Here is a 26,063-nt window from a genome sequence, read left to right as displayed (position 1 = left end):
CCAGCGACAGCCCCCGAAACCTGAAGGATCTGGAGAAGGTCTGTATGGAGGAGTGGGCCAAAATCCCTGCTGCAGTGTGTGTGCAAACCTGGTCAAGACCTACAGGAAACGTATGATCTCTGTAATTGCAAACAAAGGTTTCTGTACCAAATATTAAGTTCTGCTTTTCTGATGTATCAAATACTTATGTCATGCAATAAAATGCAAATTAATTACTTAAAAATCATACAATGTGATTTTCTGGATTTTTGTTTTAGATTCCGTCTCTCACAGTTGAAGTGTACCTATGATAAAAATTACAGACCTCTACATGCTTTGTAAGTAGGAAAACCTGCAGAATCGGCATTGTATCAAATACTTGTTCTCCCCACTGTATGCATAGTCACTTTAATAACGCTACCTACATGTACATATTACCTCAATTACCTTGACTAACCTGTACCCCTGCACATTGACTCGGTACCGGTACCCCCTGTATATAGCCTCGCTATTGTTATTTTAACTGCTAATCTTTAATTATTTGTTACTGTATTAATATTTTATATTGTATTTTTTTGGTATTCTTTCTTAAAACTGCATTGTTGGTTAAGGGCTTGTAAGTAAGCATTTCACTGTTGTATTTGGCGCATTTGACAAACATAATTTTATTTGATTTGATTCAACAAAGTACTGAGTAAAGGGTCTGAATAGTTAAGTAAATATGATATTTTATATTTTGTTTAAAATTTTCTGCTAGAAGTTTTTTTTTAAATGCTTTGTCATTATGGTGTATTGTGTAAAAAAAACAATTTTAATCAATTTTAGAATAAGGCTGTAACGTATGCACTGTAAGTACCCCCCAAAGTATAATTAATTATGGTCCTAACCCCCATAGTGTTATTATTATGGTCCACAGGAGTTGTCAAGACAACTGACAGCTGCGTTCATGTTTGGATTTCAGACTGGTTCCACCAGGCTACAAACAGATTTTGGGACCAGGCTTACGAGATGCTAGTGTTGACCTCTCACCCCTAGCCCCTGACCCTTGTGTATCCCCCCCCCCCCCCAGGAGAGCAGTCTGAACGTGGAGGCTGTGGAGCAGATGTATTGGAGGAACCCTATCCTCAGATATACCCAGCACCCCCTCCACTCCCCCCTGCTGCCTCTACCTTACGGGGAGGTCAACATCCACCGTGAGTTATGACCGGACTTCTACTACAACCTCTTTAACCCTGCATGTATGGAAGCATTTAGCTGCCGAAACTCAATTGGAAATGCAAATAGACAAATTATAAATCAATATCATGTCTGCAATTCATTTTTCGTGACAAAATTCAAATTGAAACGCAAAAAAAAAATTGGTATTGCTAAGCGTATGCATAATGTCTGCCAATCTGAAAAAGAAATAGCAAAGTGTGTTTGATATTTCACGTCCATGGTACTATCCAGTACAACGCTGACACATTGAACAACTACATGTAAATGCTTAAACCACACAGAGTATGGAAAAGCATTGTCAATTGAGAATTCATTTTATTTTTGTCACAATTCATGCTATCTCAACAAGGAAATGAAATGGCAAACATGAGAAATGATTTGTCATTTGAGACTGTCAAAATTCAAATGATCAATCAAAAATTCGATAAATCAATGCTTCAGTTTCCCCATTGCCTTTTCATTTTCGATGTGTTAGACCTGTCAATCAAACACGGAGGGCGGGGTTTGGTAACGTAAACCTGGGCTTGCTAGCTATGTTCAAGAAATACCGGTACTCTTCATTTCTTAAAGTATTTCTGGATCAGAGAGGAAGAGGTGAAGCTGGACTATACTGAACAAAAATATAAATGCAACATTCATTAGGCCCTAATCTATGGATTTCACATGACTGGGAATACAGATATGTATCTGTTGGTCACAGATATCTTTCGAAAAAAGGTAGGGGCGTGGATCAGAAAACCAGTCAGTATCTGGTGTAACCACCATTTGCCTCATGCAGCGAGACACATCTCCTTCACATTGAGTTAATCAGGCTGTTGATTATGGCCTGTGGAATGTTGTCCCACTCCTCTTCAATAGCTGTGTGAAGTTGCTGGATATTGGTGGGAACTGGAACACGCTGTCGTAAACGTCAATCCAGAGCATCCCAAACATGCTCAATGGGTGACATGTCTGGTGAGTATGCAGGCCATGGAAGAACTGGGACATTTTCAGCTTCCAGGAATTGTGTACAGATCCTTGCGACATGGGGCTGTTCATTATCATGCTGAAACATGAGGTGATGGTGGCGGATGAATGGCACTACAATGGGCCTCAGGATCTCGTCACGGTATCTCTGTGCATTGAAATTGCTATCAATAAAATGCAATTTTGTTCGTTGTTCATAGCTTATGCCTGCCCATACCATAACCCCACCGCCACCATGGGGCACTCTGTTCACAACGTTGACATCAGCAAACCGCTCACCCACACGACACCATACACGTGGTCTGGGGTTGTGAGGCCGGTTGGACGTACTGCCAAATTCTCTAAAACAACGTTGGAGGCGGCTTATGGTAGAGAAATTAACATTAAATTCTCTGGCAACAGCTCTGGTGGACATTCCTGCAGTCAGCATGCCAATTGCACGCTCCCTCAAAACTTGAGACTTCTGTGGCATTGTGTTGTGTGACAAAGCACATTTTAGAGTGGCCTTTTATTGTCCCTTGCACAAGGTGCACTTGTGTAATGATCATGCTGTTTAATCAGTTTCTTGATATGCCACACCTGTCAGGTGGATGGATTATCTTGGCAAAGGAGATATGCTCACTAACATGGATGTAAACACATTTGTGCACAACATTGTAGAGTAAAAAGCTTTTATTCTGGGATCTTTTATTTCAGCTCATGAAACATGGGATCACCACTTTACATATTGCGTTGATATTTTTGTTCAGTATATATACTGAATACCTCAGATAGATAATCTGTTGTATGCTATGCTGGCTAGGACAGCCGGTGAGCAAGGAATTTGCGGGGGGAGAAATATCGTCATTGGTGTTGCTGCAAGCTACTAGCAATGATGGCTAGTATATGTAGCTAGCTAGCTAGGTTAATAATAATAATAATAATAATATGCCATTTAGCAGACGCTTTTATCCAAAGCGACTTACAGTCATGCGTGCATACATTTTATTTATTTTTAATTTTTTTGTGTATGGGTGGTCCCGGGGATCGAACCCACTACCTTGGCGTTACAAGCGCCGTGCTCTACCAGCGGAGCTACAGAGGACCACAGGTTCGATACGTTAGTATGCTAAGGATATGGTGAGGATATGGTGAGGATATGGTGAGGATATGGTGAGGATATGGTGAGGATGTGGTGAGGATATGGTGAGGATATGGTGAGAGGCAAGTCAACACATTTTAAGACATGAGTAGATGGACATAACCTACTACAATCATTCTGGTCTAACAAATAAAATATATATAGCTTTATTTTTTAACACAGTGACTGTGTGTGAGAGAGCGAGATGAAGAATGAACCCTGGTTTGGCCGTTAGTCTTTGAGTTGGTCCTTGGTGGTACAGTATTTAGTTGTCATGGCACCGTCAGGGTATCCCCACAATAGAAGCACACCTGCGTACTTCAGTACTGTGAAACCATATTGTCTTGAGCAGTAAAGTTTTTCCTCGACTCAATAATGAATCAATAATCAATCAATGATAAAGCTGCGAGCCAAAGTAAGTAAGAGGGTAACTTTGCACGAGCCTTGCATGAGCCACCATGGCTCATAGGAGCAGGAGCCACAATGGCTCATAGGAGCAGGAGCCACCATGGCTCATAGGAGCAGGAGCCACCATGGCTCATAGGAGCAGGAGCCACCATGGCTCATAGGAGCAGGAGCCACAATGGCTCATAGGAGCAGGAGCCACCATGGCTCATAGGAGCAGGAGCCACCATGGCTCATAGGAGCAGGAGCCACCATGGCTCATAGGAGCAGGAGCCACCATGGCTCATAGGAGCAGGAGCCACCATGGCTCATAGGAGCAGGAGCCACCATGGCTCATAGGAGCAGGAGCCACCATGGCTCATAGGAGCAGGAGCCACCATGGCTCATAGGAGCAGGAGCCTATCTCCTGTTTCTGTAGTGTGAGGTAGCTTGATGTACACGTAAACCCCCTGGACAGGGCGCTAGTCTATCGCAGGGCCTTAACCCCAATCTATCTCTATCTCAAACTCGCTTGAGTGCCAAGCAGAGACACATCGGGTCCCATTTTTACAGACTTTGGTATGACTCGGCCAAGGATCGAACTGTCCAACCTTCAAATCTCAGGGAGGACACTAACCACAAGGGCACTGAGTTGGTTATGCATGCCATAGGTATAACTATATCGCATATTAAGTCTTTAGGCAAGAAAGAGGAACACTGAACTAGACTAACCAATTGTACAAATACATTGCTCTTTAATCCAAGAAGGGGAGACAAGTGCAGACAATTGGCAGAGGGGTGGATCAGGGCATCAAGTAATATTTCAGCCATGTTGGTGCCCCTCCAGCCCTGGCTTCCTCTGGGAGAGCATCCTTACCTGTCTGAAGGTGGGCAGCTTGGTCAGCAGCATCTGGAAGCCAGGAGGGGGCAGCTTGGTCAGCAGCATCTGGAAGACAGGAGGGGTCAGCAGCATCTGGAAGCCAGGAGGGGGCAGCAGCATCTGGAAGACAGGAGGGGGCAGCAGCATCTGGAAGCCAGGAGGGGGCAGCAGCATCTGGAAGACAGGAGGGGGCAGCAGCATCTGGAAGCCAGGAGGGGGCAGCAGCATCTGGAAGACAGGAGGGGGCAGCAGCATCTGGAAGCCAGGAGGGGGCAGCAGCATCTGGAAGACAGGAGGGGGCAGCAGCATCTGGAAGCTAGGAGGGGGCAGCAGCATCTGGAAGCCAGGAGGGGGCAGCAGCATCTGGAAGCCAGGAGGGGGCAGCAGTATCTGGAAGACAGGAGGGGGCAGCAGCATCTGGAAGCCAGGAGGGGGCAGTGTCCGCTAGAGGTGCTGCTGGGGATGTCCACACACAGCAGTGCTGTTGGTCAGCTGAACCACTGCCTTCTCATAGTTTCCTGAGGGTTGGAACACATAGATTAGTTGAAAGGCACACTGTCAGGTCTAGAGCAAATGAACTGATATAGAAAAGGCTTTTCTTTCAAATATAATTTTTGTAGCCTACAAATCAGACAACAGGAACTCATAAGAATCAGACTAATTCCAGTCCCTATCATAGATCGTCTGCCCCCTTACAGAGTCTCTGGTACTGTCCCCTGTGGGCTATAATAGGATATCTACAGTGCCTTCGGAAAGTATTCAGACCCCTTGACTTTTTCCACATTTTGTTACGTTGCAGCCTTATTCTAAAATAGATTTTTTTTATCCTCATCAATCTACACACAATACCCCATAATGACAAAGCGAAAACAGGTTTTTAGAAATGTTTGCTAATTTATAAAAAATTAAAAAGCTCAAATATACATACACTACTGTTCAAAAGTTTGGGGTCACTTAGAAATGTCCTTGTTTTTCGAAAGAAAAGCAAATTTTTTGTCCATTAAAATAACATCAAATTGATCAGAAATACAGTGTAGACATTGTTCATGTTGTAAATGGCTATTGTAGCTGGAAACTGCAGATTTTTAATGGAATATCTACATAGGCGTACAGAGGCCCATTATCAGCAACCATCAGTCCTGTGTTCCAATGGCACGTTGTGTTTGCTAATCCACGTTTATCATTTTAAAAGGCTAATTGATCATTAGAAAACCCTTTTGCAATTATGTTAGCACAGCTGAAAACTGTTGTGCTGATTAAAGAAGCAATAAAACTGGCCTTCTTGAGCCTAGTTGAGGATCTGGAGCATCAGCAGTTGTGGGTTCGATTACAGGATCAAACTGGCCAGAAACAAATAACTTTCTTCTGAAACTCGTCAGTCTATATTTGTTCTGAGAAATGAAGGCTATTCCATGCGAGAAATTGCCAAGAAACTGAAGATCTCGTACAACGCTGTGTACTACTCCCTTCACAGAACAGCGCAAACTGGCTCTAACCAGAATAGAAAGAGGAGTGGGAGGCCCCGGTGCACAACTGAGCAAGAGGACAAATACATTAGAGTGTCTAGTTTGAGAAACAGGCACCTCACAGGTCCTCAACTGGCAGCTTCATTAAATAGTACCCACAAAACACCAGTCTCAACGTCAACAGTGAAGAGGCGACTCCGGGATGCTGACCTTCTAGGCAGAGTTGCAAAGAAAAAGCCATATCTCAGACTGGCCAATAAAAATAAAAGATTAAGATGGGCAGTCTGAGATATGGCTTTTTCTTTGCAACTCTGGCAGACATTATGCATACTCAATGCAATCATTTATTTTTGCGTTTCAATTGGAATTTTGTCACAAAAAATGAATTTTAAACATGATATTGATTTATCATTTGACCATTTGCATTTCCAATGGAGTTTCGGCAGCTACATGCTTCCATATGCAAGGACTTCTACTACAACCTCTTTGTATTTGTATTTGTGCTAATTATGGATTCCCAAGGCAGCAGCTACTCTTCCTGGGGTTTATTATGGATCCCCATTAGTTCCTGCCAAGGCAGCATGTCACGCTCTGGCTCCGGGACTGTGTATTTTGAGCCAGGGTGTGTTCATTTGGTTGTGTTTGGTATTGGTTGTGTTGTATTTGGTTGTGTTTCCTTGTTTGGTCGTGTGACTCCCAATCAGTGGTAACGAGTGTCAGCTGTCGGCTCGTTGTCTCTGATTGGGAGCCATATTTAAACTGTCAGTGTTCACCTTAGTGTTGTGGGTTTTTGTTCCTTGTCAGTCATTGTAACTGAGGACTTCACGATTCGTCATTGTTTGTTTGTAGTGAGTACTTTAATTTAATAAAGTCATGTTCGCTCAACGCGCTGCGCTTTGGTCCTCATCTCTAACCAACGATCGTGACAGAAAAACCCACCTGAACCAGATCAAGCAGCATGAAGAAGAGAGAGGATGGACTTGGGAGCAGTTGAGTAGGAGTCTCGACTGGGCCAAGCCAAGAGAAGAGGAGAGAGGTTGGACTTTGGAGCAGTGGGGTGATAGTCTGGCGAGAACGATGGAGGCCTGGTCCACGAAGAGGAGAGAACCCCAGAAAATTTTTAGGGGGGGGCTCACGACGTCGGACCAGCAGGAGGCCGCGATAGAGCGGTCCAGTGGGTTGCCGGAGGAGGCCGGTCGGGTTACGGGGGGCCACTGGTCGAAGAGGGGATGGAGGAAGTAGAGGCACGGCGAGAGGTACTGGCGTGTGTTGCCAGTCCGGTCCGGCCCGTTCCAGATCCCGGTGTAGGGCCAGTGGTGTGTGTCCCCAGTACAGTCCGGCCCATCCAAGCTCCCCGCACCAAGCCAGTGGTGTGCGTCGTCAGCCCTGTCCGGCCCGTTCCTGCTCTCCGCGCCAAGTCTGTGGTGCGCGTCGCCAGCCCTGTCAGGCCCGTGCCTGCTCTCCGCACCAAGTCTATGGTGCGTTTCGTCAGCCCTGTCCGGCCCGTTCCTGCTCTCCGCACCAAGTCTGTGGTGCGCGTCGCCAGCCCGGCCCATCCAAGCTCCCCGCACCAGGTCAGTGGTGCGGCGTCGTCAGCCCGGTCCGGCTCAGTCCTGCTCCCGCACCAAGACAAGGGTGCGAGTGCGTCAGCCGGATTCAGCCTGTTCCTGCCACTCGCACCAAGTCAAGGGTGCGAGTCGTCAGCCGGATTCAGCCCATTCCTGCTACTCGCACCTAGCCAAGGGTGCGAGTCGTCAGCCGGATTCAGCCCATTCCTGCTACTGCACTCAAGCCAAGGGGTGCGAGTCGTCAGCCGGATTCAGCCCATTCCTGCTACTCGCACCAAGCCAGGGGATGCGAGTCTTCAGCCTGGTGAGGCCTGTTCGGCTCACGCACCATGCAAAGGGTGCGTATCGTCTGCCAGGTCCGGTCCATTCCTGCCTCACGCGCCAAGCCAGGGGTGCGCGTCGGCAGTCCTGATCCAGCTAACTGGGTCAGATCGGACTGGGGGCACTACGGGGGGATTGTAGTAGGGTGGTGGTCAAGCCCGAGCCGGAGCCGCCCGAGGAGCAATACCCACCCAGCCCTTCCCTATTTGGGGTGTAGGCGCGGTCGGAGTCCGCGCCTTTAGGGGGTACTGTCACGCTCTGGCTCGGGACTGTGTATTTTGAGCCAGGGTGTGTTCATTTGGTTGTGTTTGGTATTGGTTGTGTTGTATTTGGTTGTGTTTCCTTGTTTGGTCGTGTGACTCCCAATCAGTGGTAACGAGTGTCAGCTGTCGGCTCGTTGTCTCTGATTGGGAGCCATATTTAAACTGTCAGTGTTCACCTTAGTGTTGTGGGTTTTTGTTCCTTGTCAGTCATTGTAACTGAGGACTTCACGATTCGTCATTGTTTGTTTGTAGTGAGTACTTTAATTTAATAAAGTCATGTTCGCTCAACGCGCTGCGCTTTGGTCTCCCTCATTAGACGATCGTGACACAGCAGCTACTCTTCCTGGGGTTTATTATGGATCCCCATTAGTTCCTGCCAAGGCAGCAGCTACTCTTCCTGGGGTTTATTATGGATCCCCATTAGTTCCTGCCAAGGCAGCAGCAACTCTTCCTGGGGTTTATTATGGATCCCCATTAGTTCCTGCCAAGGCAGCAGCTACTCTTCCTGGGGTTTATTATGGATCCCCATTAGTTCCTGCCAAGGCAGCAGCTACTCTTCCTTGGGTTTATTATGGATCCCCATTAGTTCCTGCCAAGGCAGCAGCTACTCTTCCTGGGGTTTATTATGGATCCCCATTAGTTCCTGCCAAGGCAGCAGCTACTCTTCCTGGGGTTTATTATGGATCCCCAATTAGCTGCTGCCAAGGCAGCAATTACTCTTCCTGGGGTCCAGCAACAATTAAGGCAGTAATATACATTATAATAGAAATGTTAAACATTAAAATACATTTTACAACAGATTTCACAATACGTTGTGTGCCCTCAGGCCACTGCTCTACTACAACACACCATCCAGGTGTACGTGTGTGTATAGTGTGTATGTTAAGTGTGTTTGTATGTGTGTGTGTAACTCTTCAAGGAATTATACTACAACCTCTTTAACCCTGCAAGGAATTATACTACAACCTCTTTAACCCTGCAAGGAATTATACTACAATCTCTTTAACCCCTCTTTCTCTCCACAGTCCAAAAGGAGAAGGGCTATGCCAGCCTGCAGGACGAGGCAGTGAAGATCTTCAACTCTCTGCAGGAGATGGAGGCTGTGTCCGACCCGGTGCCCATCATCCAGGGCATCCTCCAGACCTGCCAGGACCTACGCCTGCTCCGAGACGAGGTCTACTGCCAGCTCATCAAGCAGACCAATCACGTGACTCAGCCCAACAGCTCGGCCAATCGCGCACACTGGCACCTCCTCACCTGTATGAGCTGTACCTTCCTGCCCAGCCGGGGCATCCTGCGCTACCTCAAGTTCCACCTCAAAAGGTACTTATTTACCTCCAGTTCCACCTTAAAGGGTTCTGTATTTACCTCCAGTTCCACCTCAAAAGGTACTTATTTACCTCCAGTTCCACCTTAAAGGGTTCTGTATTTACCTCCAGTTCCACCTCAAAAGGTACTTATTTACCTCCAGTTCCACCTTAAAGGGTACTGTATTTACCTCCAGTTCCCCCTTAAAGGGTACTTATTTACCTCCAGTTCCACCTTAAAGGGTACTGTATTTACCTCCAGTTCCACCTTAAAGGGTACTGTATTTACCTCCAGTTCCACCTTAAAAGGGTACTGTATTTACCTCAGTTCCACCTTAAAGGGTACTGTATTTACCTCAGTTCCACCTTAAAGGGTACTGTATTTACCTCCAGTTCCACCTTAAAGGGTACTGTATTTACCTCCAGTTCCACCTTAAAGGGTACTGTATTTACCTCCAGTTCCACCTTAAAGGGTACTTATTTACCTCCAGTTCCACCTTAAAGGGTACTGTATTTACCTCCAGTTCCACCTTAAAGGGTACTGTATTTACCTCCAGTTCCACCTTAAAGGGTACTGTATTTACCTCCAGTTCCACCTTAAAGGGTACTGTATTTACCTCCAGTTCCACCTTAAAGGGTACTGTATTTACCTCCAGTTCCACCTTAAAGGGTACTGTATTTACCTCCAGTTCCACCTTAAAGGGTTCTGTATTTACCTCCAGTTCGAGGGCCGGACCCGGTGGCGCCCATCTAAATAGACTGTTGATAAGTAAACATGTAATAATGTGAGGGGACAAATTCATATATTGAACCCTTTATGTTCTACATATTCCAGATATAGCTTGTAGTGAGCAGAATGTGTCCCCTCCCTATAGCTTGTAGTGAGCAGAATGTGTCCCCTCCCTATAGCTTGTAGTGAGCAGAATGTGTCCCCTCCCTATAGCTTGTAGGTGAGCAGAATGTGTCCCCTCCCTATAGCTTGTAGTGAGCAGAATGTGTCCCCTCCTATAGCTTGTAGTGAGCAGAATGTGTCCCCTCCCTATAGCTTGTAGTGAGCAGAATGTGTCCCCTCCCTATAGCTTGTAGTGAGCAGAATGTGTCCCCTCCCTATAGCTTGTAGTGAGCAGAATGTGTCCCCTCCCTATAGCTTGTAGTGAGCAGAATGTGTCCCCTCCCTATAGCTCATATGGAAAAACATTGATAAACTGACTAGAAAAGGCCATGTCAAGAATGGTGACCTTCCACTGAAGGTAGATGGAAGGCCATGTCAAGAATGGTGACCTTCCACTGAAGGTAGGTGGAAGGCCATGTCAAGAATGGTGACCTTCCACTGAAGGTAGGTGGAAGGCCATGTCAAGAATGGTGACCTTCCACTGAAGGTAGGTGGAAGGCCATGTCAAGAATGGTGACCTTCCACTGAAGGTAGATTGAAGGCCATGTCAAGAATGGTGACCTTCCACTGAAGGTAGATGGAAGGCCATGTCAAGAATGGTGACCTTCCACTGAAGGTAGATGGAAGGTCATGTCAAGAATGGTGACCTTCCACTGAAGGTAGATGGAAGTATCCAAGACTCTCACCCATTGCAACGACTGTCACCAGGTTCTTAACCTAGTGATGACAAATGAATGGTGCATAAACGCATATCCTCTGTGAGCAACTGCAGACCAATCAGCATCCTCCCTGTCATCTTGATGTGAGCAACTGCAGACCAATCAGCATCCTCCCTGTCATCTTGATGTGAGCAACTGCAGACCAATCAGCATCCTCCCTGTCATCTTGATGTGAGCAACTGCAGACCAATCAGCATCCTCCCTGTCATCTTGATGTGAGCAACTGCAGACCAATCAGCATCCTCCTGCAGAGGAAGTGGTAATGGAAGAGCTAACAACCCACCTGAATATGGGTAGCTTTCTCCTTCACCCCATGCAGTTTGTGTTTAGGCTGAACCTCTCAACAGAGACAGTATGTTGCTATCTCCTAGAGGTGAACCAGGCCAAGCTGGACCAAGGGGGCGTTGTAGGTGCAGTTCTCTTCAGAAAGTCCTTTGACACAATTAACAACAATATCCTCCTCTCCAAGCTATCCAACTTCAACATCTCATCAAGCGCTTTAAAATGGATTGAGTCTTATCTGGCAGACCGGATGCAATGTGTTGGGATTAAATGGTGACCTACCATCACCAAGGGACCACACTGTAGGAGTGCCACAGGGGTCGATCCTGGGCCCTTTTTTATTAATGACCTTCAATCTGTCTACCAGGGCGTGGATATTCAAATGTATGTGGATGATACATTTATTTATACACATGGCAAAAATGCTGATGAAGTGGCAAGCAAATTAACGGCATCATTGGCGAAAGTGGCTGAAAGGCTCAAGCCCTACTGCCTCAATGTGGGAAAAACGGTAGCTATTTACTTCTCCACAAAACTAAACAAACAGGCTTACTGCTGGACATACTCATCCACTGACATTTCTTTTTTAACATTCACTGAGTTTAAATATCTGGGCATTATCCTAGACCCTACTTTGAACTGTAAAAACACATTAAAAAAGATACAGCATAGTCTTCTCACCAATGTTCAATACATCAGGAACTCACTCTCTACAGAGGCAGCCAAGATGGATTTACATGCAATGATCTTCTATCAAATCAAATCACATTTTATTTGCCACATGCGCCGAATACAACAGGTGTAGACATTACCGTGAAATGCTTACTTACAAGCCCTTAACCAACAATGCATTTATTTTTTAATAAAAAAGTAAAATAAAACAACAACAAAAAAGTGTTGAGAAAAAAAGAGCAGAAGTAAAATAAAATAACAGTAGGGAGGATTGAGGATCCCGTGTTGAGGATCAGTGTGGCAGATGTGTTGTTACCTACCCTTACCACCTGGGGGCGGCCCGTCAGGAAGTCCAGGATCCAGTTGCAGAGGGAGGTGTTTAGTCCCAGGGTCCTTAGCTTAGTGATGCGCTTTGAGGGCACTATGGTGTTGAACGCTGAGCTGTAGTCAATGAATAGCATTCTCACAAAGGTGTTCCTTTTGTCCAGGTGTGAAAGGGCAGTGTGGAGCGCAATAGAGATTGCATCATCTGTGGATCTGTTGGGGCGGTATGCAAATTGGAGTGGGTCTAGGGTTTCTGGGATAATGGTGTTGATGTGAGCCATGACCAGCCTTTCAAAGCACTTCATGGCTACAGACGTCAGTGCTACGGGTCGGTAGTCATTTAGGCAGGTTATCTTAGTGTCCTTGGGTACGGGGACTATGGTGGTCTGCTTGAAACATGTTGGTATTACAGACTCAGTCAGCGACATGTTGAAAATGTCAGTGAAGACACTTGCCAGTTGGTCAGCACATGCTCGGAGTACACGTCCTGGTAATCCGTCTGGCCCTGCGGCCTTGTGAATGTTGACCTGCTTAAAAGCCTTACTCACATCGGCTACGGAGAGCGTGATCACACAGTCGTCCGGAACAGCTGGTGCTCTCATGCATGCTTCAGTGTTGCTTGCCTCGAAACGAGCATAGAAGTGATTTAGCTCGTCTGGTAGGCTTGTGTCACTGGGCAGCTCGCGGCTGTGCTTCCCTTTGTAGTCTGTAATAGTTTTCAAGCCCTGCCACATCCGGCGAAAGCGTCAGAGCCGGTGTAGTACGATTCAATCTTAGTCCTGTATTGACTCTTTGCCTGTTTGATGGTTCGATCGGAGGGCATAGCGGGATTTCTTATAAGTGTCGGGTTAGAGTCCCGCTCCTTGAAAGCGGCAGCTCTACCCTTTAGCTCAAAGTGCGGATGTTGCCTGTAATCCATGGCTTCTGGTTGGGGTATGTACGTACGGTCACTGTGGGGACAATGTCATCGATGCACTTATTGATGAAGCCAGTAACTGATGTGGTGTACTCCTCAATGCTGTCTGAAGAATCCCGGAACATGTTCCAGTCTGTGCTAACAAAACAGTCCTGTAGCTTAGCATCTGCGTCATCTGACCACTTTTTTATTAACCGAGTCACTGGTGCTTCCTGCTTTAGTTTTTGCTTATAAGCAGGAATCAGGAGGATAGAGTTATGGTCAGATTTGCCAAATGGAGGGCGAGGGAGAGCTTTGTATGCGTCTCTGTGTGTGGAGTAAAGGTGGTCTAGAGTTTTTTTCCTCTGGTTGCACATTTAACATGCTGGTAGAAATTAGGTAGAACGGATTTAAGTTTCCCTGCATTAAAGTCCCCGGCCACTAGGAGCGCTGCCTCTGGATGAGCGTTTTCCTGTTGATTTATGGCCTTATACAGCTCATTCAGTGCAATCTTAATGCCAGCATTGGTTTGTGGTGGTAAATAGACAGCTATGAAAAATATAGATGAAAACTCTCTTGGTAAATAGTGTGGTCTACAGCTTATCATAAGATACTCTACCTCAGGCGAGCAAAACCTCAAGACTTCCTTAGTATTTGATTTTGTGCACCAGCTGTTGTTTACAAATATACACAGACCGCCACCCCTTGTCTTACCGGAGTCAGCCGTTCTATCCTGCCGATGTAGCGTATAGCCCGCTAGCTGTATGTTATCCATGAAACATAAGACATTACAGTTTTGAATGTCCCGTTGGTAGGATAACCGTAATCTTAGGTCATCTAATTTATTTTCAAATGATTGAACGAAAGTTGGCTAATAGGATTGATGGAAGAGGCAGTTTACTCGCTCGCCGTCGGATCCTTACAAGACCACCGACCTACGTCCACGATATCTCTGTCTCTTTCTCCTGCGAATGACGGGGATTTGGGCCTTGTCGGGTGTCTGTAGGATATCCTTCGCGTCCGGTTCGTTGAAGAAAAAATCTTCTTCCAATACGAGGTGAGTAATCGCCGTCCTGATATCCAGAAGCTCTTTTTGGTTATAAGAGGCGGTAGCAGAAACATTATGTACAGAATAAATTACAAATAACGCGGAAAAACACACATAATAGTACAATTGGTTAGGGGGCCGTAAAACGGCAGCCATCTTCTTCGGCGCCACCTTCCCTGTCCTATTGTATCAAGCCAATTAAACATAAATTAAATCTATATAAACAAGCACTTAAGATCCTGGACAGGAAATCACATCATTACGTCACGGTAATATTCTTGCAGTACATTCTGTTCAATTTGGACAACTTTGTTTTTCTCAGATGTCTGTCTAGTTTATAAGGTTATCAACAATGTTGCAGCCCCACCTCTGAAAGATTTGGTCATATTAAGCTCGGAACAAAACAGCAGAGTCACCCGGACCTCCACAAAGAGGAGACTGTCATTCCTAAAAGAAGGAACAGTCAGCATTCTCCACCTCAGGCATCAGGGAAATTGAATTCCCTCCCCCTGGACCTTAAGAAGCACCAGTGACTTTAAATCCTGCTCCATGGAGGTCAAAGCGTGGATCAAGGCGCATCAAGCCTGCTCACATTAACTAATTGTTAATGCACTCAATTCTCAGTGTGTTTTATGTATTATGATGTGTCCTGTATTTATTGTATTATTAGTTGTATTTTATGATTCCTGTATTTGCTTTAATCTGTTATATCTATACTACTGTATGAGTGATGTGAATTTAGCTATGTTTATCTATTTAGTTAGGGACTGCAGATGAAAATTAGCTGTGTTTAGCTAACTCTGGTGGAAACATATTTCACTGTCTGAAATTTGTTTTTAAATTGCACAAGGTCCCTTTAATTAAATTACCACCACCACTACTACTATAGCTTTGAGCCACAAGCACAATATGTCCCCTCCCTATAGCTTCTAGTAAAAATAGACTTATTTTCTGTGATTGATTTGTATGGATGAGAAAACTGGACAGTATGACATCAGTAACGTTGATTTCCTCATCCTCTACACACTCGGTAACCCTCTGTCTGTCTGTTGTCTCCAGGGTGAAGGAGCAGTTTCCTGGAACAGAGGTGGACATGTTTGCCCATTTCATAGGTGAGTCTCTGAAGAGGACCAAGGTCAGGGAGTATGTTCCGTCTCAGGAGGAGATCGTAGCCCTACTGACCAGGCAGGAAATGGCTACTACGGTCTACTGCCACGGAGGAGGATCCTGCAAGATCTCCATCAACTCACACACCACCGCTGGAGAGGTACGTGTTACATTCCCCAGCAAGAAAATACAAAATAGTCAGAAGAGGGAGCTAACAAAGAGTAATTGACCAACAACCAAAATGAAACAGGTGGGGTTTTAGAAGGGGTTCAGAAAGACCCCTTAATGGGGGGGTCCACTGGAGGTCGACTAGCAACAACAACTGGGACCTAAAAGACACCCACCATGAGACCCACCATGACACCCACCATGACACCCACCATGAGACCCACCATGACACCCACCATGACACCCACTAAATTTGACCAAGAACAGGAAAATAAATTAAAAACCCCAAGCTGAAAGACAGGAAGTAAACCAACAAGTGGAGCAAAATGAAATCAGATAAAGAAAAGTTTTTCTAGAAATCAAAATGGGGAGAGACAACTAAAGGTGTTAACCTTCCACATCTATCAAGACAACTGGAGCACTGGGCCAGACACTCTTAAATATCACCTGGGCCAGCACAGGTGAACCACCTTCCCACTAATGAGATGGACAAACCAGCACAGGTGGAACACATACTGACTAACGAGGTGACACCAATCGGTGCGCCCCACCTGCTAACGTCCAACCTCGAAACATAAAGTGTCCTTCATTGGACACTGTGTTAACAAACCTCCAAACGAGCTTCAATGCCATACAACACTCCTTCAGTAGCCTCCAACTGCTCTTAAACACTAGTAAAACTAAATGCATGCTCTTCAACCGAACGCTGCTTGCACCCGCCCACCCGACTAGAATCACTACTCTCGGCGGGTCTGACCTAGAGTATGTGGACAACTACAAATACCTAGGTGTCTGGTTAGACTGTAAACTCTCCTTCCAGACTCACATTAAGCATCTCCAATCCAAAGTTAAATCTAGAATCGGCTTCCTATTTTTCGCAACAAAGCCTCCTTCACTCATGCTGCCAAACATGCCCTCGTAAAACGGACTATCCTCACCGATCCTTGACTTGGCGATGTCATTTACAAAATAGCCTCAACACTCTACTCAGCAAATTGGATGTAGTCTATCACAGTGCCATCCGTTTTGTCACCAAAGCCCCATACTACCCACCACTGTGACCTGTACGCTCTCGTTGGCTGGTCCTCACTACATGTTCGTCGCCAAACCCACTGGCTCCAGGTTATCTATAAATCACTGCTAGGCAAATCCCCGCCTTATCTTAGCTCATTGGTCACCATAGCAACACCCACTCGTAGTCTGCACTCCAGCAGGTATATCTCACTGGTCATCCCCAAAGCCAACACCTCCTTTGGCCGCCATTCCTTCCAGTTCTCTGCTGCCAATGACTGGAACGAACTGCAAAAATCTCTGAAGCTGGAGACTCTTATCTCCCTTATCGGAGTGGCTCTCCTAATCTCATCCTCACGTTCCTGTTCCCTTTCCTTGTACTTTGAGATCCATCTCTCTTAATCTAATGGCATGTCCACGTTCTTCTTGTTCTTGTTTCTAGTCTGGCTGCCCGTTTCTGTTGCTCCAATCTGGTGTGGTGCAGATCCAGTGGAGAGAAGACACTGTCTGTCCTGCTGAGCTTTGATGCTGCTGTTTCACTTTCCCTTTCTCTTGCTCCATTCCCACGTTCTCTTTCCTTTTCCTTGTGCTCCAGCTCTAATGTCTGTTGTTCCCATGTTGCCTTTAGTTCCACCTCTCTCAGTTGCACGTCTATGGGGTGTACAGTGCCTTGCAAAAGTATTCATCCCCCTTGGCGTTTTTCCTATTTTGTTGCATTACAACCTGTAATTGAAATTGATTTTTATTTGGATTTCATGTGATGGACATACACAAAATAGTCCAAATTGGTGAAGTGAAATGAAAAAAAATAACTTGTTTCAAAAAATTCTAAAAAATAAATAACGGAAAAGTGGTGCGTGCATATGTATTCACCCCCTTTGCTATGAAGTCCCTAAATAAGATCTGGTGCAACCAATTACCTTCAGAAGTCACATAATTAGTTAAATAAAGTCCACCTGTGTGCAATCTAAGTGTCACATGATCTGTCACATGATCTCAGTATATATACACCTGTTCTGAAAGACCCCAGAGTCTGCAACACCACTAAGCAAGGGGCACCACCAAGCAAGCGGCACCATGAAGACAAGGGACCTCTCCAAACAGGTCAGGGACAAAGTTGTGGAGAAGTACAGATCAGGGTTGGGTTATAAAAAAAAGATCAGTAACTTTGCACATCCCACGGAGCACCATTAAATCCATTATTAAAAAATTGAAAGAATATGGCGCCACAACAAACCTGCCAAGAAAGGGCCGTCCACCAAAACTCACGGACCAGGCAACAAAGAGACCACAGCGGAGTTTGGAGTATCTGTCCATAGGACCACTTTAAGCCGTACACTTCACAGTGCTGGGCTTTACGGAAGAGTGGCCAGAAAAAAAAGCCATTGCTTAAAGAAAAAAATAAGCAAACATGTTTGGTGTTCGCCAAAAGGCATGTGGGAGACTCCCCAAACATATGGAAGAAGGTACTCTGGTCAGATGAGTCAAAATTGAGCTTTTTGGCCATCAAGGAATACGCTATGTCTGGCGCAAACCCAACACCTCTCATCACCCCGAGAACACCATCCCCACAGTGAAGCATGGTGGTGGCAGCATCATGCTGTGGGGATGTTTTTTCATCGGCAGGGACTGGGAAACTGGTCAGAATTGAAGGAATTATGGATGGCACTAAATACAGGGAAATTCTAGTTATGCACGCTTAAGTTTTCTGTGTTTTGGTCTTATTTCTTGTTTCACAAGAAAAAATATTTAGCATCTTCAAAGTGGTAGGCATGTCGTGTAAATCAAATGATACAAACCCCCCCAAAATTCATTTTAATTCCAGGTTGTAAGGCAACAAAATAGGAAAATTGCCAAGGGGGGTGAATACTTTGGCAAGCCACACATGTCCTCTACCACCCCTCTTCATCATCCTCCCTCTCCGGAAGGATTTCCTCCTCCACAGAAGCAGTATAGACTAACTCTTTGACTACTGCTTTTGAATCGGCATTTGCAACTTTGATGTCATAATGCTTTGCAATGACGAGCAGATGAGCCTTCGTTCATTTATCTAGCATCTCCCATGGAGGGTTTTCCACTAGCATCTCCCATGGAGGGTTTTCCACTAGCATCTCCCATGGATGGTTTTCCACTAGCATCTCCCATGGAGGGTTTTCCACTAGCATCTCCCATGGAGGGTTTTCCACAAATGCTTCCAACTTCAAGTCCATGATTTTTATTTTATAAGCCTGTGTGTTTATGCAGCTTTCAAAATTATTCCACCAATCTTATAAACCCTCAGGGTGGATGTCAGTGACAGAAATTCGACCACTTAGGTGTCTTTTGAACACTCAAATATCTGGACACAGCAGAGCTTCAGAGTAGGTGATTAGAGCGACTACCAACCTAACTTACTCATGGGAAACATGAGACGAGCCGGACGAGTCCCCATTTGTTTACGTCCAACCTCGAAACATAAATGGAAAAACCAAAGCCTGTAACATACGATGCTCTGTCTATGTCCCAACAGTCTGTAACATTTTACATCAACTTACACACCACCGCTGGAGAGGTAAAGAAAATGAGTAGTAGCTGTAAAAATACAGTAATTTCTGCCTTGGGCAATCCGGCATTGGTACATCCATTTTCTCCAGCCTGTGTTAATGTGCCTCTGTCCTGCCTGTCCCCAGGTGGTGGAGAAGTTGATCCGAGGCCTGGCCATGGAGGACAGTAGAAACATGTTTGCCCTGTTCGAACACAACAACACCATGGACCGGGCTGTGGAGAGCAGAGTCATCGTAGCTGACGTACTCGCCAAGTTCGAGAGGTGAGCCATCTGGATGATGATGGAGAGATAGATACACAGAGAATAGTTCCCGGTCCCTGATCTGTTTGTGCTAAGCTTGCCAAACCCCTATGGCCATTGACATGTTGTTGTGTGACGATATGACGATATGAGTTAGCAAGACAGCACAAACAGATCTGGAACCAGGCTACCCACAGAGCGAGTACACAGCCATAGATGACTAACAGATCTGGGACCAGGCTAGATGACCCACAAACCTCTTGATATTATTACTATAGGGATGTAGCTCAGTTGGTAGAGCATGGCGTTTGCAACGCCAGGGTTGTGGGTTTGATTCCCACGGGGGGCCAGTATGAAAAATTTAAAAATAGTGTATGCACTAAGTCGCTCTGGATAAGAGCGTCTGCTAAATGACTAAAATGTAAATGTAAATGTATATTTCTGCTAAGACGAGGGTCTGAAATTGGTTTGGTTGATTGACTGATTGAGTGAGTGATCGCTTGACTGATTGGTTCGTTGATTGAGTGGCTGATTGATTGATTGGCTGATTGACTGATTGATTGATTGATTTCCAGGCTGTCAGGCAGTGAGGAGGCGGAGGAGGAGGGACAGTGGAGGCTCTACTTCAAACTCTACTGTTTCCTGGATGTAGAGAGCATGCCCAAGGAAGGGGTGGAGTTCGCTTTCATGTTCGAACAGGTTAGTTCCATTTCGTGCTATTATTAGAAAGCACCTGAGTAGAAAAGTGTCTACAATGTCTTGCTTTAGGGTCTTTTCCATTGCAATTCATTGACTTGTTGCAAACCATCTTAGTTTGCAATCCATCTTCTTGCAATTTTTATTTTTTGGAAGGCTTAGACAAGCACCCCATTCCCATAGAAACCTTTAGTAGGGCCAGAATACCTGTATCAATTCACTGACCTTTGTCTCTTTTAATGTTAAGCTTGCTACAAGCTCTACGCAGATGCAAGTTTCGGAGTTGCAATTTTGTTTTTCTTCACAAAATGGGCGTCTCCTTGTAATACTCTGTGGCGCCCGGGGGTTTCGAATATGGAGGACAAGGACGGGAGTTTGATAGGCGTCAAGTAATTTTTTTAACGTATTTCAGTAGCTCAGAAGAAAACAGGAGGAAGAAAATGGAAAAGTTAAAGAAACAAGAAAATAAAAAAACCTGGGACAAGAGAGGATGTTGAGAGAGAAGTACAAAAATGGAAAACCATACTTTAGTAGCTCAGAACGTGAAATTGATGAGAATGACATGGAGTTTGAAAGAGTTGAAGAGAGAGAGGATTACGTTTTTTTTTTTTATGGAGGAGCGGATTCGGCACTGCAAGGTGTGGAGGCTGATGTTTCTGTGGAGAGTGGGACGAAAGGAAAGGATGACTAATAGGATTCTGGCCCAGTGGCTGTTGAGTCGGTGAAAGTAACTCAAAGTGGACTCGTGATTTTCTTTTTTGCGTTTCATCCGTCCAGAGGGAACAGGCGCTCTGCACTGTGACTTGCTTTGCTCTCCGGAGCAGGGTGCCGTTGAAAGGAGTGATAAATGGCGTTAAGTGTTGAGGAGGATCAACTGAAATGGAAGATTCCTGGTGTCCGTGATGCCCGCCGTTTGGTGCGACTTAGTGTCGGACGGTGTGCCGACCCGGTGGAGAGCGCAAAGGTGAAATAGAGAAGACACTGTCTGTCTTGCTGAGCTTTGATGCTGTCTTTACCCGACAAAGTCAAGTTAGGATGTGTCAGTTATCCAGTGAGAGCTTTTGTCCCAAACCCATTATGGTGTTTTAGGTGCCAAGCTTATGGTCACATTGCAGCAGTGTGTAAAAGGGAGATTTCTAGATGTGAGAAGTGTGCAGGAGGGCATGAGACAAAGGAATGTGTAGCAGTGGAGGCTGCTGAGGAGAGGATGGCTCATAATAATGGCTGTAATGGAGTGCAATGGCTGGAATGGAGTGAATGGAATGGTATCAAACACATGAATGTCTTTGATACCATTCAATTCACTCCATTCCAGCCATTATTATGAGCCATCCTCCCCTCAGCAGCCTCCACTGATGTGTAGTATCAGTGGAAAAAGGTGTGTGTGTTAACTGTAGGGGTTCCTATGGTGCTGGAAATCTGAGGTGTCCGGTGAGAGAAAGGCAGGTTGAGGTTGCCAGGATCAGAGTAGTGCAGAAGGCAGTGAGGAGAGTAGGAGAGGAATGGGTCGAGGGCGAGGGATCCTAAGAGGCTCCCTGTGAGTGGAGAGTAGGAGAGGAAGGGGTCCAGGGCGAGGGATCCTAAGAGGCTCCCTGTGAGTGGAGAGTAGGAGAGGAAGGGGTCCAGGGCGAGGATCTAAGAGGCTCCCTGTGAGTGGAGAGTAGGAGAGGAAGGGGTCCAGGGCGAGGGATCCTAAGAGGCTCCCTGTGAGTGGAGGAAGTAGGAGAGGAAGGGGTCAGGGCAGGGATCCTAAGAGGCTCCCTGTGAGTGGAGAGTAGGAGAGGAAGGGGTCCAGGGCGAGGATCCTAAGAGGCTCCCTGTGAGTGGAGAGTAGGAGAGGAAGGGGTCCAGGGCGAGGATCCTAAGAGGCTCCCTGTGAGTGGGAGTAGGAGAGGAAGGGGTCCAGGCGAGATCCTAAGAGGCTCCCTGTGAGTGGAGAGTAGGAGAGGAAGGGGTCCAGGGCGAGGGATCCTAAGAGGCTCCCTGTGAGTGGAGAGTAGGAGAGGAAGGGGTCCAGGGCGAGGGATCCTAAGAGGCTCCCTGTGAGTGGAGAGTAGGAGAGGAAGGGGTCCAGGGCGAGGGATCCTAAGAGGCTCCCTGTGAGTGGAGAGTGGGAGAGGAAGGGGTCCAGGGGCGAGGGATCCTAAGAGGCTCCCTGTGAGTGGAGAGTAGGAGAGGTAGATGGGTCCAGGGCGAGGATCCAAGAGGCTCCTGTGAGTGGAGAGTAGGAGAGGTAGCTGGGTCCAGGGCGAGGATCTAAGAGGCTCCCCTGTGAGTGGAGAGTAGGAGAGGTAGATGGGTCCAGGGCGAGGGATCCTGTGAGGCTCCCTCTGAGTGGAGAGTAGGAGAGGAAGGGGTCCAGGGTGAGGGATCCTAAGAGGCTCCCTGTGAGTGGAGAGTAGGAGAGGAAGGGGTCCAGGGTGAGGATCCTGTGAGGCTCCCTGTGAGTGGAGAGTAGGAGAGGAAGGGGTCCAGGGCGAGGGATCCTAAGAGGCTCCCTGTGAGTGGAGAGTAGGAGAGGAAGGGGTCCAGGGTGAGGGATCCTGTGAGGCTCCCTGTGAGTGGAGAGTAGGAGAGGAAGGGGTCCAGGGCGAGGGATCCTAAGAGGCTCCCTGTGAGTGGAGAGTAGGAGAGGAAGGGGTCCAGGGCGAGGGATCCTAGGAGGCTCCCTGTGAGTGGAGAGTAGGAGAGGAAGGGGGTCCAGGGGCGAGGATCCTAAGAGGCTCCCTGTGAGTGGAGAGTAGGAGAGGAAGGGGGTCCAGGCGAGGGATCCTAAGAGGCTCCCTGTGAGTGGAGGAGGAGAGGAAGGGGTCCAGGGCGAGGGATCCTAAGAGGCTCCCTGTGAGTGGAGAGTAGGAGAGGAAGGGGTCCAGGGCGAGGGATCCTAAGAGGCTCCCTGTGAGTGGAGAGTAGGAGAGGAAGGGGTCCAGGGCGAGGGATCCTAAGAGGCTCCTGTGAGTGGAGAGTAGGAGAGGAAGGGGTCCAGGGCGAGGATCCTAAGAGGCTCCCTGTGAGTGGAGAGTAGGAGAGGAAGGGGTCCAGGGCGAGGGATCTCAGGAGGCTCCCTGTGAGTGGAGAGTAGGAGAGGAAGGGGTCCAGGGCGAGGGATCCTAAGAGGCTCCCTGTGAGTGGAGAGTAGGAGAGGAAGGGGTCCAGGGTGAGGGATCCTAGGAGGCTCCCTGTGAGTAGGCTGAGGCCAATAGAGAGTGACAGGAATAACACGTTTCAGTAAGGTTGGTTTCTTAGCGTTCATAGCCATGGTTATCAGCTGTACCACAGAGATGGAACGTAAATCACAGAAAATAGATGTTGTGGTGGCAGCTGCAGAGAAGTTATTGGGTGTAAGAGATTTTACTGCAGAAGAGTTACAAGGTGTGTTGAACGATAGTGTCCCGTCCGCCCAGGCTGACGGCATCGAGTAGGATCAGATAAGGCCAAAGTAATGGAATAGTGGTCCCGTTTAGCTCAGTTGGTAGAGCATGGCGCTTGCAATGCCAGGGTTGTGGGTTCGTTTCCCATAGGGGACCAGTATGAAAAACTATGAAAATATATGCATTCACTAACTGTAGGGTTAGTTGGTATAGTGGTGAGGTTTTAATGGGTGTAGTGGTGAGGTTTTAATGGGTGTAGTGGTGAGGTTTTAATGGGTGTAGGGTTAGTTGATATAGTGGTGAGGTTTTAATGGGTATAGGGTTAGTTGGTATAGTGGGGAGGTTTTAATGGGTGTAGGGTTAGTTGGTATAGTGGTGAGGTTTTAATGGGTATAGGGTTAGTTGGTATAGTGGTGAGGTTTTAATGGGTATAGGGTTAGTTGGTATAGTGGTGAGGATTTAATGGGTGTAGGGTTAGTTGGTATAGTGGTGAGGATTTAATGGGTGTAGGGTTAGTTGGTATAGTGGTGAGGTTTTAATGGGTGTAGGGTTAGTTGGTATAGTGGTGAGACTTTAATGGGTGTAGGGTTAGTTGGTATAGTGGTGAGGTTTTAATGGGTATAGGGTTAGTTGGTATAGTGGTGAGGTTTTAATGGGTGTAGGGTTAGTTGGTATAGTGGTGAGGTTTTAATGGGTGTAGGGTTAGTTGGTATAGTGGTGAGGTTTTAATGGGTGTAGGGTTAGTTGGTATAGTGGTGAGGTTTTAATGGGTGTAGGGTTAGTTGGTATAGAGGTGAGGTTTTAATGGGTGTAGGGTTAGTTGGTATAGTGGTGAGGTTTTAATGGGTGTAGGGTTAGTTGGTATAGTGGTGAGGTTTTAATGGGTGTAGGGTTAGTTGGTATAGTGGTGAGACTTTAATGGGTATAGGGTTAGTTGGTATAGTGGTGAGGTTTTAATGGGTGTAGGGTTAGTTGGTATAGTGGTGAGGTTTTAATGGGTGTAGGGTTAGTTGGTATAGTGGTTAGGTTTTAATGGGTGTAGGGTTAGTTGGTATAGTGGTGAGGTTTTAATGGGTGTAGGGTTAGTTGGTATAGTGGTGAGGTTTTAATGGGTGTAGGGTTAGTTGGTATAGTGGTGAGGTTTTAATGGGTGTAGGGTTAGTTGGTATAGTGGTGAGGTTTTAATGGGTGTAGTGGTGAGGTTTTTAATGGGTGTAGGGTTAGTTGGTATAGAGGTGAGGGTTTTAATGGGTGTAGGGTTAGTTGGTATAGTGGTGAGGTTTTAATGGGTGTAGGGTTAGTTGGTATAGTGGTGAGGTTTTAATGGGTGTAGGGTTAGTTGGTATAGTGGTTAGGTTTTAATGGGTGTAGGGTTAGTTGGTATAGTGGTGAGGTTTTAATGGGTGTAGGGTTAGTTGGTATAGTGGTGAGGTTTTAATGGGTGTAGGGTTAGTTGGTATAGTGGTGAGGTTTTAATGGGTGTAGTGGTGAGGTTTTAATGGGTGTAGGGTTAGTTGGTATAGAGGTGAGGTTTTAATGGGTGTAGGGTTAGTTGGTATAGTGGTGAGGTTTTAATGGGTGTAGGGTTAGTTGGTATAGTGGTGAGGTTTTAATGGGTGTAGGGTTAGTTGGTATAGTGGTGAGGTTTTAATGGGTGTAGGGTTAGTTGGTATAGTGGTGAGGTTTTAATGGGTGTAGGGTTAGTTGGTATAGTGGTGAGGTTTTAATGGGTATAGTGATGAGGTTTTAATGGGTGTAGGGTTAGTTGGTATAGTGGTGAGGTTTTAATGGGTGTAGGGTTAGTTGGTATAGTGGTGAGGTTTTAATGGGTGTAGGGTTAGTTGGTATAGTGGTAAGGTTTTAATGGGTGTAGGGTTAGTTGGTATAGTGGTGAGGTTTTAATGGGTGTAGGGTTAGTTGGTATAGTGGTGAGGTTTTTAATGGGTGTAGGGTTAGTTGGTATAGTGGTGAGGTTTTAATGGGTATAGGGTTAGTTGGTATAGTGGGGAGGTTTTAATGGGTGTAGGGTTAGTTGGTATAGTGGTGAGGTTTTAATGGGTGTAGGGTTAGTTGGTATAGTGGTGAGGTTTTAATGGGTGTAGGGTTAGTTGGTATAGTGGTGAGGTTTTAATGGGTGTAGGGTTAGTTGGTATAGTGGTGAGGTTTTAATGGGTGTAGTGGTGAGGTTTTAATGGGTGTAGGGTTAGTTGGTATAGTGGTGAGGTTTTAATGGGTATAGGGTTAGTTGGTATAGTGGTGAGGTTTTAATGGGTGTAGGGTTAGTTGGTATAGTGGTGAGGTTTTAATGGGTGTAGGGTTAGTTGGTATAGTGGTGAGGTTTTAATGGGTGTAGGGTTAGTTGGTATAGTGGTGAGGTTTTAATGGGTGTAGGGTTAGTTGGTATAGTGGGGAGGTTTTAATGGGTGTAGGGTTAGTTGGTATAGTGGTGAGGTTTTAATGGGTGTAGGGTTAGTTGGTATAGTGGTGAGGTTTTAATGGGTGTAGGGTTAGTTGGTATAGTGGTGAGGTTTTAATGGGTGTAGGGTTAGTTGGTATAGTGGTGAGGTTTTAATGGGTGGAGGGTTAGTTGGTATAGTGGTGAGGTTTTAATGGGTGTAGGG

The sequence above is a fragment of the Coregonus clupeaformis genome, chromosome 40 (assembly GCF_020615455.1).
Source record: "Coregonus clupeaformis isolate EN_2021a chromosome 40, ASM2061545v1, whole genome shotgun sequence".
Taxonomy (NCBI): Eukaryota; Metazoa; Chordata; class Actinopteri; order Salmoniformes; family Salmonidae; genus Coregonus; species Coregonus clupeaformis.
The sequence above is the reverse complement of the archived record's forward strand: the minus strand, read 5'-3'. Positions refer to the sequence as shown.